This window comes from Musca domestica, unplaced genomic scaffold (genome assembly GCF_030504385.1).
Source record: "Musca domestica strain aabys unplaced genomic scaffold, Musca_domestica.polishedcontigs.V.1.1 49, whole genome shotgun sequence".
In the NCBI taxonomy this organism is placed as follows: Eukaryota; Metazoa; Arthropoda; class Insecta; order Diptera; family Muscidae; genus Musca; species Musca domestica.
This window is the reverse complement of record NW_026712344.1, coordinates 6,544,074-6,558,637: the sequence shown is the minus strand read 5'-3', so window position 1 is coordinate 6,558,637 and position 14,564 is coordinate 6,544,074. Positions and strand designations below refer to the sequence as shown.

The 14,564-nt window shown below is 34.6% G+C and overlaps 1 protein-coding gene and 2 long non-coding RNA genes across 3 annotated transcripts in view; 2 read left to right on the top strand and 1 right to left on the bottom strand.

Annotated features, from left to right (window-relative positions):
• Positions 1–14,564, top strand: part of LOC101899868 (serine-rich adhesin for platelets) — a 236,121-nt gene that overhangs the window by 163,695 nt on the left and 57,862 nt on the right. The window lies entirely within an intron of this gene.
• LOC131804757 (uncharacterized) lies at positions 3,717–4,367 on the bottom strand. Its single transcript, XR_009343258.1, has 2 exons — positions 3,916–4,367; positions 3,717–3,824 (listed from the first exon to the last, which is right to left on the bottom strand). It is a non-coding gene; the product is annotated as an uncharacterized LOC131804757 (long non-coding RNA).
• Positions 4,395–4,713, top strand: LOC105261890 (uncharacterized). Its single transcript, XR_891574.3, has 2 exons — positions 4,395–4,470; positions 4,562–4,713. It is a non-coding gene; the product is annotated as an uncharacterized LOC105261890 (long non-coding RNA).

Below are 14,564 nucleotides of genomic sequence, written 5' to 3'. Positions count from 1 at the left end.
TATCACCTATAATCCTGAATTTAATATTTTTAAGATATTTTTAGGATCTTCAAGTACTGATAACAGACTCAAAATCTTGGATTTTATACACCGAATGAATATGAATTTTTCATATTTTTTTCAACAACTCTTAGATATAAAATCTAAGATGTTTGAACGATTTTTAAGGACATTATGACATAAAAAATCATATATTTTTGAATATTTAAACCCATTATTAGGAATTGTGGATTTTTAGACAAGTTTTTTGGGAAATTGAATTTCCAATATTCAATTGTTATGGAATAAATGTATTTTTTTAAGAACTTTAAAAATGTTATAGAGATCTTTTAAAGAACATTTTTTGGGATTTTCTAAACCACAATCGTGAGAGTTTTCAGAAAGTTAACTCAAGTATAGTAATAAATATATTTAAGGGCAATAAGACCCATAAACTCGAATTGTCGATTTTTTTAAATCTTTTAGTAACAGGCGTGGTTTAAACAAGTAAAAAAACATTTACTTAGGCCGGACCGAACTTTTAATACCCTCCACGTTTGGGTAAAGATAACATCTTTATACCCTCCGCCATACATAGTATGGATTGTATATTAAGTTCGTCATTCCGTTTGTAACTCATCGAAATAATCATTTTAGACCCAACAAAGTATATATATTCTTGATCAGCGTAAAATTCTACGATTTAGTCCTTTCCGTCCGGCTGTTGTAATCACGCTACAGTCTAAACGAATTAAGATAGGAAGCTAACATTTTGCACAGATCTCTCTTTTGTCTGCAGGCAGGTCAAGTTTGAAGATGGGCTATATCGGTCCACGATATCGTATAGCCCCCATATAACGGTACCCTCCGATATTCGGTATTTTGAAGATGTTAGCCACATTTTTCAATGAAGTGTCTGAAATTCCACAAAGGGAGTCCCTTGTGAGTATTCTACCCTCTGAAAAAGAATTGTCTATATAGGTCCACGATATCGTATATCCCCCATATAACGGTACCCCCGATATTTGGTATTTTGATAACTTTACCCACATTTTTCAACGAAATTGTCTGAAAATCCACACAAGGAGTTCCTTGCGGGTGCTTTATATCTCAGCAGAGAATTATCTATATAGGTCCACGATATCGTATATCCCCCATATAACGGTACCCCCGATATTTGGTATTTTGATGATTTTAGCCACATTTTTTAACGGAATTGTCTGAAAATCCACACAAGGAGTTCCTTGTGGGTACTTTATACCTCGGCAGAGAATTATCTATATAGGTCCACGATATCGTATAGCCCCCATATAACGGTACCCTCGATATTGGGTATTTTGATGATTTTAGCCACATTTTTCAACGGAAATTGTACACAAGGGATTTTTTGTGAGCACTTTACCCCCCGACAGAGAATTCTTTATGTAGGTTAATGATACCCAGGAGGGTATTCAAAGTTCGGCCCGGCCGAACTTACTGCTTTTTTACTTGTTATATAATAGTATCTGAATTCACACGAATTTCACTTCAAACTACAAATAGCAGTAAGACCGTTTGGATAATGTTATTAAACTTTTCAAAAAACCATACAGTGGCTGAAGGGCCATACCAAAACGGAAACCACCTAGACATTTTTATACTTCAAGGATTGTCATCTACCAAATCTTCTTAAATAACAAAATTGAAACAATTTCGTGGGTAAATGTAACTAGGGTTATAAGATACCGAGTATCGGTGGGTATCCATTTGAACTACAAATACCAATTTTTAGACAAATCCAAGGAAAAATGTGGCAAAAAATCATCAAAATACAAATATCCGTAGGTACGATTATGTGGGGTCTATGCGAAAACGTGGACCTATACATACTTTATTCCGTCGCAGGAGCTAGAACCCATTACAAACTACAAATATCAGTTTTTGGACAAATCGGGAGGTATCTTTATATAGGGGCTATAAAAAAACGTAGGCCGATACATGCAATGTTTCGACACCAGAGCTAGAATCCATTATGAACTACGAATACCAATTTTTAGACAAATCCGTGGAAAAATGTGGCACAAATAATCAAAATACCGAATATCGGGAGGTTCCTTTATGTAGGAGCTATAAACAATCTTTGGCCACCGGAGCTAAAACCCATTATGACCAACAAATACCACATTTTTAGACAAATCCGTGAAAAAATGTGGCGAAAATAATCAAACCACCGAATATTGGGAGGTACCGTTATATGGGGACTATACCAAAACGTGGATCGATATATCTCATGTTCAATACCAACAGAAAGACACAATACAATTTGTTCTGCCAAACTTTGAAACTCTACATACGACAAATAATGTGGGCTGTATTGTGATTTCAACGGACAGATCGACTTAGAATTTTATGTTTATTATCTTCTTCTTCTTCTTCTATATTTATAAAAGAGGAAAATGTTTGTATGTTTGTTTGTAATTTGTGGACTCGAAAACCGCTGAACAGATTTTCCTGAAAATTTCCATGTATACTGCAACATTGCCTGAAAGTAACATAGGCCTTATACATTTTTGAAATTCCACTTGTAACTGGATATATAGCAACAGAATCGGAGGTACCTCCTAAAAATTTAGATTTTATATGCATATATCTATTGATCGATTACAGATTCAGTCTCCAAATTTGGGATGCGTAACGGAATTTGGAACAAAAATAAATTTGCCAAATTATATTGAAATCGGTTCATGTGTTTGGTGCACCAAACACGATATGTATGTCCAATTTTAATGAAATTTAAAGTAAGTAACGGAATTGGGTGCAAAAATGAATTTGTCAAATTATATTGAAATCGGTTCAGATATGAATATATCTCCCATATATATTTTCGACTGATTTCATGTATTTGATGCACCAAACACGCTATGTATCTCTTATTTCAATGAACAATTTGGAATGTGTAGCGGAAATTAAAACGAATATATATTTGTCAAATTATATTGAAATCAGTTCAGATTTGGATATAGCTCCCATATATATTTTCAACAGATTTCGTTTATTTGATGCATCAAACACGATATGTATGTTCGATTCCAATGAAATTGGGAATGTGTGATGGGATTTTAATAGGAACATAAATTAGTCAAATTATATTAAAATCGGTTCAGATTTGGATATAACTCCCATACATATTTCCGACCGATTTCATGTATTTTATGCACCATACACGATATGTATGTTCGATTCCAAAGAAATTTGGAATATGCGACGGGATTTTGATTAGAAAATAAATTAGTCATATTATATTAAAATCGGTTCAAATTTGGTTATAACTCTCATATATATTTTTAAAATTATATTTAAATAGGATCAGATTGAGGAATGATTTTAATAAGAACCATTGGTCCACACCGCCTTAGGCTAACACTAAAAATCAACACAACAATTCATTTGAAATACGCTTATTACGGGGAAGTATGTTGCTACCTCGAATTCACTAATTGCAATGGAAATGCCACTCAACTTCAAAAGATTGCAGTTTCCTGCACGCTTGGTATTTGCTATGAAATAAATAAATCCGAGGGACAAACCCTTCGTGTATGCATGTCATGTTACTGCTTTTTAATGGTTTTGTTTATTTACGCATTAAAATATTGCAATATTTTTTTTAATGTGAAATTTGTTTTTTTTTAACCAACATATATTGGTAAATAAAATTTTAAATGCATATTTTTTGTGGAAGACTTTTTTAAATATTTTTCTAAGCATTTAATAATATGAGTTTTTTTGAGCTTTAGGCCAGTTTTTTATTTTATTTCATTTTTGATCTCCGATATTTCGCAATTGTATAAATTGCATCTTCAGGGGATCTACAAGATAATATAATATTCTTAATATTACTATCACAGCATTGATTAAAAATAGAAACAAACACAATGTTATTACACAAAAATCGCTTACTTGTAAACAATAATCGTCAAGTTAACTTAATAACTACGATAGAATGCACTATCATCGTCGGCTGTTAATATTGCACCGATTTTGTTTACATATTGCACGATCTCTTCTTTTGTGTCAAATGCCTATAGCAATAAGCTGCGTTATCTGTGTCGCTCTTAAAATTTATTCTCTCTGTTGTGTGTAGATTGTTGATGTGTAACATTTCTAATGTGAGTCTTCTGTGGTAATGGTTTTCCGTTTGCAGTATTTTTACTTGTTCAAGGTTTGGCTGATGGTTGCTTGATATACAGTGTTCCGCAAGCGCTGTTTTTTGTGTGTAATTTTGGTTTCTCATTTTTAAATCAGACTTATGGGCTGATAGTCTAGTTTTCAATTTATTTTTTGTGGTACCAACATAATATTTCCCACATTTTTCGTTAGGGTTGCCATCGCATTGTATTTGGTATATCACATTGTGTTGCAATATGTAAACAAAATCGGTGCAATATTAACAGCCGACGATGATAGTGCATTCTATCGTAGTTATTAAGTTAACTTGACGATTATTGTTTACAAGTAAGCGATTTTTGTGTAATAACATTGTGTTTGTTTCTATTTTTAATCAATGCTGTGATAGTAATATTAAGAATATTATATTATCTTGTAGATCCCCTGAAGATGCAATTTATACAATTGCGAAATATCGGAGATCAAAAATGAAATAAAATAAAAAACTGGCCTAAAGCTCAAAAAAACTCATATTATTAAATACATTGGAAAATAGGTCGAAAAAACTCACACTTATAATATTTTTCTAAGCTTTAGAAAATACCTTAATTACGACCTTTGGGTTTTTGGATATAAATGGTTCTAAGAATGCCTGAACAATATGGTTCCAAGGACTATATCTGATTCCTAACATTATTTGCAAACACAAAAGCGTTTTTAAAATCTTTCAAATCTATAATTTTAATTGATATTTTTTAAGGACAATATTTGAAAAGTAAGAATATTTAAAAGAACTCTCAAATGACTTTCAGACCATTTATATTTGATTACGCAAAAATATGTTCTCCTTCTTTTAATACCATCCTCTTAAACACATGACCATTGTGGCATCACTTGCATACATTTCAAATTCTCGAACACACAGACACATACCACCATGACACTCGAGCATTACTTTTACGCTGCATTAGAAGCAAAAGTTTATTGTCTACAAGTAATTGATATACCAAAAATATTCCACATACACTCGACTAGCTTTTATTCAAACTTATAGAATAGAAGCGAGTGAATGCTCTCTCTAACATTCTTGGCAGTACAAATGAAATGTTAACCTCACCTCTCCCCTCTCTTGTCCTAGCAGGTCTTTCTAATATTATGGGTTAATAGCATTCTATACACCATCACCGCCACAGCTGATGTGGTTGTTACCACTAGGGTTGCCAAGTCGAGCAATCAAACACTAAGAACGGAGTTTTATCAAAAATGTCTCGCCTTCTAAGCCCTGATTGTTATAACCGTTCCAACTGCTATTGGAGCTGGAGCCACAACCATTGCGGCAATGACTATTGTTATGATGTTTGCTTGGGAAAATCTACTATTATGAGGTGTGTCTGGTTACAGCACAAAAATAAATAAATAAACAATAGAAACCGGTAAAGAAAGTCTTAAAGTCGGGCGGGGCCGACTTTATGATACCCCACACCACTACATATTACGGCCGATCTTCACCAAATTTGGCATACTAGCTTCTAGACTCAATTCGGTCGTAAGTGCCAAATTTCATCCCATTTGGGCAAACTTTAGACGTTTGGTGCACAATCAAAGGTAAATCGGACGAAGTTGTATATAGGAGCTATATGCAAATCTAAACCGATCTCGATAAAATTTAGCAAATGTATTTCTGACCTGTATTTGATATATTTTCCCAAATATTGTTGTTACAGAGTGCATATTACGGCTGCGGAGGACAAAAATAACAAATCGGATGAACAATATATATGGGAGCTATAGCTATATCTGAACCGATTTCGATAAAATTTGGAATACTTATTTTCAGGTCCAATCTGATCGTACCTACAAAATTCCATACTATTCGGACTGATATTACACGTTTGGTGCACAATAAAAGGCAAATCGGACGAAGATATATATGGGAGCTCTATCTAAATTTTGACCGATTATCTCCAAATTTCAATAGGGTTCGTCCTTGGGCCAAACAAATGATTTGTGCACATTTTCATCTGGATAGGGCAATAAATGCGAACTGTACTTTGCTTACAAAAATACATGGACAGATGGACGGACGGACGGACATGCATAAATCGACTCAGAATGTGATTCTATGCAGATCATCAAAAGGAACTATGGGTCTATCTCGTTTCCTTTTGCCTGTTACAAACAAATGCACAAAGACATAATACCCTGACCATCTTGTGGTGTAGGGTATAAACATCTGATAGGATGTCTATGAATGAGAAGAAGAGGAGTTGCAAGTGATTACAAGAAGAAATTTGTCTAGCAAGAATTTCCAAACTCTCCCTGAAAGAACTGTCAATATGTCTCTCTCCAACGGCTTCCAGCAACAATTGTTACAAATTTTAGGGTAACCAGACACACCTATTATTGTTATTATTCTTATTAATATATTATATGAAATAGTGCATTACTGGGAACCGCGGTTGTTCATGGCAATTTGTTTATGTATGTTTCCATTCAAAATTTGTGTGTGCGAATGTACATATGTATATATGTATCTTCATACAAATATCCACATCACTTTGTTACATCATTCTCCACTTGGTTCTCTCCATCACGCTGATGAAAATGCTGATAATGATGATGATGCTGGTGTTGCTGCTGCTGTTGAAGTGCTGATATTTTGAACATGTGTAAATTCAATTACATACACACACTTTCATTGTATGTAGAAAAGTGGAAAACACATGTCAGAGAGTTGGTGTGTGTGTGTTTTTACATGTTGTTCTCTTTACAATATTGTAATTCAAATGTTGATAAACAACAATATCAAACAAAAACCTTATTCTTATTCTTGCAATGTTTTATTGGAAACATGCATTCTTCACATGTAATTAAGTGGGATCGTTCATTAAGTCCTGCAGCCATTTTCTCCATGAGGTATGTGGGCATATTCAACAGGTTGAGGCATATGTAACCTGTTTCTTTAGAACAATGGGAACACAAGTATGTATGAGGGTTATAGCTATGTAAATTTAAAGGTTGGCCTATTGGAATATAAATTATTAGTCCAGTTGACAATTACACACAATAAATAAAAAAGAAGTCGGCGCCGACCATGTGATACCCTACAACACTACAATATGTTCGAACTTCTCTTATTTCCAAATCTATTTTGGAAGATTTTTCGTTTTTGAAATAATGTCAAAGACCCCCGCCCAGATGTTACATTTAGGTTTTTGACCCGGTGAATTTGGCTAATATTTATGGACTTCGTCTTGTTTTTATGTATTCAAACCAACCTCACGCGAAAGTTGTGGTCCATTTTATAGTTAAATATAACCCAATGGTCATCCAAAATGATAGACTTCTTCTCTGTCCTCAACTCTCTTCTGATGCGAAATACCGTGTCGATTGGTTTACAATTATGACCTATAAAAAGCTTTAATTTTGACCCTATACCCATGGGAAATTTCGTGAGTATCGGATGATAATAGCGACATGTATATAATACCCTCAAAACTTAGTTTTGCGGGGTGTAAAAATTTGAAAATTTACAATTTAAAATTGTAAGTCAAATTGAAACAAGTAAGCAAAGGCTACAGTCGAGCGGAGCCGACCGTTGAATACCCTACAACGCTATAATAAACCAAACAGTTTATATAGGCGAGTAACTCGAAAGAATTCCACGAGATATTGTGACAAATAATAAAAGAAAACTATCAGGTTCCGTTCTCTAATTTTCGAATAATAGCAACTTTAACTAATTTGTTCATTTCCAAATTATTGGTAGATGTTGCACGTAAATGGTCTTCCTAGATCTGGAACCAATATTTACCAAAAACCTTTAATATCTCAGAAGTGGCAAAAGATTAACATTTATTATTGGTTTTTGACTAAAACGCATCTATATGAGATACAGACATTTGACTATATTCTTCAACGAAATCAGCGTCAACGAAATAGTCAGAAGTGCGTCTTTCCTGTATTTGTGAATTCTCCAAAAAGTCACTGGAAAGGACATTTTCGTATTTTGTCTACAAAAGTTGGCAAACTATTGAATATTTTTGAATGGCCATCCAAAACTGCTTGGCTTTTGTAATGTCCGGTAACCCCCCTTCAACTGTGCGTGAGGATCGGGCGATAATGACGACCTGCTGACAATTTTGCAGTTTTTTGGTCCATTTCAACCCCTAAATATATGGCGATCATCTCCAAACAGAGTAGGCTTCTATTCTGACCCTCATCTTATCCTCATGCAAAATTTTGTAAGGATCGGGCCATAAATGCGATCTGTATATGATATCCTGATATCCCAACTACTTAGTTTTGTTAGCTGTAGAAATATTACCAAATGTTTAATTCAAAATGATAATATGCCAAAAATATGACAAAACTGAAAAAATATGAAAAATGTTACAAAATCAATATTTTAATCTTTAGAGAGATATTTTTATGCGATTTTTTAGACGTTTTTTCTTTCCTGCCAAGAGGCCATTCTGAATTAATGAGAACTGTCGAAATCAGTTCAGCCGTTCTCGACATATATGAGATCTTTCAAGCATATCTTCTTTGATAGACATATATATCGCACATATTTTGCTATATCCGATTTGTTGGATTTTAACATCAATATAAAGTTCAGAAGTAACCTTGTCATGGCTTCGTGATTTCTCCGGGATTTAAAATATTCGCGGTTTAATGAAAAATTTTGAATTTTTTCAACAAAAAAGATATGGTCTATTTTACCCGCTAAATATTATCCGATGACCATCAAAATTGGTAGTCTTCTTCCCTGCCCTAAACTCTAGCTACATGCGAAATTCCGCGTCGATTGGTCTATAATTGCGACCTGTATAGCTACTGCAAAATCCGACATTTTTTCAGTATTTGGTCCATTTCAACCCCTAAACATTTGGCGATCATCTCAAAAAGAAATAGGATTCTATTCTGGTATAAAAATCGGAAGGTCTGTTTTTGTAAACGACTTCAGAAGGCGTCCATCTGCGGAAGACTATCGGAAAATCTTGTTTCTACTATTACTTACTTTTCAAAGTTTTTCAATTTATCGAAAGCCTTCAAAAATTTTACTATCTACTGAAGAATTTGATATTGCCCTCCATCTAAGGAATATCTTTATGGTGTTTTCTATGCACAAGCAACTGTAGAATGTCTTTTATAAAAAACATTTAAACGGTCCCATCTAAAAAATAATAAAAAAGATTTGAATGTTTCCCATCTATCCAATAGCTTTAGAATATCTTATAACTAAGAAAAGATTTTTAAAGGTCCATTATCGTTAAAAACTCTTAGACAAAACTTCCACCTGCTGAAATTTTTCAGCAAGTCTCCAATCCATATAAGACGTCCAAAGGTCTCTCTGCAACCGAAAATCGTTAGAAGTTCTTACATCCACACAAGACCTCTTGCAGACTTCCTTCTACAGACGACTACTACAAAATTTTCTTCCTGTAAAAGACCATTTGAGGGTCTTCAATTAACTGAAACACTTAGCAATTCCCATATAAAAATACTTTTAATTTTTTTTATTTTTAGAACATTTGTAGGGAGTCTTTCATCTATGAAAAACAGATTGAGAAAATCTGCTACCCAATAAAACATCAATTGCTGTGATTTCACATTTCGACCTATTCCACATTATAGTATATTTTTCAATCATCTCAACTTGTTCTTGTTAACTGTTGGTAAATATCGTTAGCTTATACACACACACACATACATGTGAATAAACATCCTTATTCATTCACTTTTTAAGTAATTGAATATTGTGGTGAATTAATAATGTGTGTACACATATATTTGCCATACTCAGACACACGAACACCGAATGTTAGCAACAAATTTGTTTAACAAAACTTCAAAATAGTGTATGCATCCAATGCCCCACCTGCCAAGCCACCAACCTAAACTCGTGCAAATACACGTTAACTGCTTGACATTTGTGTGGGAGTGTGAATGATGTGGGTGCTGGTGTGGGTGACACGAAGTCGTAAGTGTGACTGACTGTGTTTTATGAACAGTAATTGAAATTGTTTTAATTGAATTTTCTCGCTGTCAAGCCAGAGGCGATTTTCAAAAACAATAGAATTGAAATATTGCTAACCGAACAAATGAACGAGAACGAGAGAATAAACGAACAAACATTTGCTAAAAATTTGATGCTAATGAAAAATATTTACACGTTAACTGAAATGAAATTAAAAATTCACTAAAAATGGCTACTACCATCGCTGCTGGGGTCTATACATACGGGCAGATTCGGTTTGTGCAAATATTGAATTAAATGAAAAATTCGGTAATATTGACTTATATTACTTATTAAACAACAACAACAAAACTCAACAAATAAAAAATACTTAAAAAATGTACGCTCAATTTTTTTTCAATTGTTGCTCTTTCGGACAATTTTTTGGTCATGACCAAAGTGCATATTAACGTAGAATTTTACGCTAATCAAAAATATAAGCTTTGTTGTATTTAAAATTATTATTTCTATGATTTTCAAAAGGTATTGAAAACATAGTATACCTTTCATAGTATAGTGGACAGTAAAAAAATCATAAATTTCCTTATAACCAATTTTATAATATCCTACACCACTTTCAATATAACAAAAAATATAACAAATCGGATGAACAATATATATGAGAGCTATGGCTATATCTGAACCGATTTTCACCAAATTTGACATACTCGCTTCTATGCTCAATTTGGACGAAAGTAACATTTGGGCTAATAAAATACGTTTGGTGCACTATCAAAGACAAATCAGACGAAGGTATACAGGGTGAGATGAAAAAACTGCAACTTACTTCAGACTATTGTCATTTCTAAGCCACTCGTCCGACATCTATTAAAATTATTCCAGTGACGACACATTATATTGTTTACGAACGTGTAAAAACATGTTGGTGAGAATTGTTCAGAAAAAAAGTTATTCGTGATGGAATTCAAGCGTGATAGTGTGATTTCTTTATATTTGGCTGAAAAACGACAAGTGGCTATCGTACAGTCCTGTATTTTACGTTAATAAATCTTTTGTGTCTCGTACCATCGCTCGTTACCGTGATACTGGTAGCGTAGCCCGACGTCAATTAGATGGACGGAAGAAAACAGCGACATCAGCAGAAATGGTTCGAAAAGTAAAGAAGCGTCTTGATCGAAAATTGCTCGTGAGCTGAACATACCACAATATTCCATTCGGCAAATATTGAAAAAATGAGCTCGGGGGTCAAGCCATTGAAATTCCAAAAAGTGCAAGATCTTACAGCGCAACAGAAAGAAAATAGACTTAAAAGAGCTAAAGAGTTGCTTCGCTTGGCGGAAAGTGTTAAACTGCCGAATTTGGTTTTCTCCGATGAGAAAACAATCGTTGTCCAGAAGTTTGTAAACGAACAAAATGATCGTGTTTACTTGCCAAAGACGTCAGCTGAAAATGTGCACCTTAGGTTGGCCACCAGATCTCAAGCGCCGGCCATGGTGATGGTTTGGGCCGCCATAACAGCCGATGGTCGTTCTCCGCTCGTATTAATCGACCATGGCATCAGAATAAATGCGGAATATTATCGCGAAAATATTCTGGAGGGTGTATTAAAGCCTTGGGCACGCAAAAATTTTGGCCGCAGACCTTGGACATTCCAACAGGACTCAGCACCATCGCACTCAGCACGCCCCACCCAAGAATAGTTACAAAATTTCCAGTGCACAGTGTCCACCAAAATCTCCGGATACAAATCCGTTGGACTTTTGTGTCTGGAGTATTTTGGAAAGCAAGGTTGGCACTAAAAAATACCAAACTGTCGATCACCTCAAGCAAGCGCTTCGCCGGGAGTGGGCCAAAATACCGCAGAGCAACATTCGGGCAGCGTGTGATGGTTTCATTGGCCGTTTGAAGGGTATAATTCGTGCCATAGGTGACCAATTCGAACAAATCTAAACTTATTCTAAAATTTGATGCTATTTCTGATATTTTTTGCTTTCATTCAATTAAATTAAAAAAATGTGAAAACAAGTTAAAAAGTATCAGTCGGTATTGCCGCCAGTGATATACCCTCAGCCTATGTTCGATTATCTAAATATTTCGACCTTTTGTGGGGGAGGTACCAGAAGGAGTGGGCCGATATTGTTCATCTTAACACAAGACCTTGGGTTAATATAAATATTGGGATGTGTGAAATTTTAAGACAATCGGACTCTTACATAACATTTTATGAGAGTTGTAATTATTCAAAATTTTGACCACTTGTGGGGGAGGTACTTGATGGGGTGGACCGATATTGCCCATTTTCACATCTGAACTAGCACTGACGCAAATATTAGGATTTGCAAAGTTGGAGCAAATTCGGATTATCTTTTCTCTTCCTGTGCAAAAAATATATTTTTTTAAAATTTCGACCTTTTGTGGGGGAGGTACCAGAAGGAGTGGACCGATATTGCCCATCTCCGAACTCGATCTAAGTTTGACAAAAATATTACGTTGTAGGGAATTTGGACCAAATGGGATACTCCCTTCGAGAGTTATCGTGCGCACCAGCCAGCCAGACAGACAGACGGACGGACGGACGGACGGACATCGCTAGATCGACTCCAAATGTTCTGAAACGGATTTGGTCCAAAGAGACCTAGGGTCTAAAACCGTTATTTCGACTAGGCACGTTTTGGCCGTATCAAATGATATATACCCTCTGTAGCCATATGGCTGAGGGTATAATTATGGCGTTTGAATTTGTCGCAGTTTTTTTATCTCACCCTGTATATGGGGGCTATATCTAATCTATATATATTTATATCGTCCTTGGGTCAAACAAATGACATGTGCAAAATTTCATTTGGATAGAGCAATAAATGTGACCTGTGCTTTGTTTACCACAATACACGGACAGACAGACGGACGGACATACATAAATCGACTCAGAATGTGATTCTATGCAGATCATCAAAAGTAACTATGGGTCTATCTCGTTTCATTTTGCCTTTTACAAACAAATGTACAGACATAATAGCCTGACCACCTTGTGGTGTAGGGTATAATGACTCCAAGTATCTGACCGATCGATTTCATTCGCTTATAAGCCACAAGATTTCTTAAAATCAAAATTGATTTCTTTTTTATTTTTCATAAATAATTATTTTTTTTCCAATTTAAATATTTATGGTTAGTTTGGCCAACTATCCTTCTTATCGAACCAAATAAATTTTTCAAAAAATAACTAAAGATAAGTAAAGTGGAATTCCTAGCCATCTGTTCAAGCTTTAATTTGGTAAATATCAGCCAACACGTTTTATGCTCTGATGACAAACACACAACCAGCCAGCCAGCCAACCGCCACTTAACACAATGCAGATGGTGATAGACCTTAATGGTTTTACTAATCGTAAATATCACCGATGCTGTTGACGCTATTGTGTTTAGAGTACAAATAAAAATGTCGAACCGGTTTTTAGTGATTTTGGAATGAGTCCGATACCCACAACACAACACAATTCAATGCCAATGTCATGTTTATGGTTGCCATGATCTTGAAATTCATAGTCTATCGTAGACCAGTTTTGATTTTGACTACTTTTTTTTTTGAATAAATTAACACTTTAATGCAATCGCATATTTTTGTGGTGATAAAAACAAAACAATAACAAACGAGGGTTGGCAGTGGCAGTCGGAAAGCGTAACCACCAGGCAAATTTTCGACATTATGACAATATGTTTGTATTTCACCTTGATGTGGCTTACCACATCTCGGAGACATGACTAACTTATGGTGTTTCCCAAAAAATGTTATTTTCAAACAAACATTTTTAAGAGACCGTAACATTTAAACTAAATAAACGTATCTAATATAACTAATATAAAAGAGTACTTAACTAACTGATTGACTCGTCTAGAATCAACGCCCAAACGAAACGGATCAAGCTTAAATCTTGAAAATTTGCATGCTGCCCAATCTTGGTATGCAGTATTGAATGAAAAGATCTGATATTTGGTATTGGAGTCGCTGTTCATGTGGAGCGTGGACATATGGATGTGGTTTTGGAAATGTATACTATAATTGTCCGTAAAGTACTGAATGGTACTATATTTGGTATTGCGTGAAGGGATAGGCTTACCATTCAGAAATTTAACATTTAGATTACTGATGGTATCTGTGTTTGATTTATGGAGGTAGTCTTGGTAATGTGTTCTAAATTGTACGAAAAGTAGTACATAGTACTAAATTTGATATTGGGCGAAGGAATCGAGCTGAAATCCCGAAATTTGATATGGATGTCACGGTATGGGCAAAAATACAAGAAAATCGAATATTTATACCCAATTTTATACCAAATCATAAATTCCATATTGATCTAAGTTTTTTGGTTAAAAGAAATATTTAGATATAGGAAATTGTAAAGAATCGCTGACTTGTTTCGCAAGTTCTGAGAGATAAAAGTAATGAAAATTCTGATTA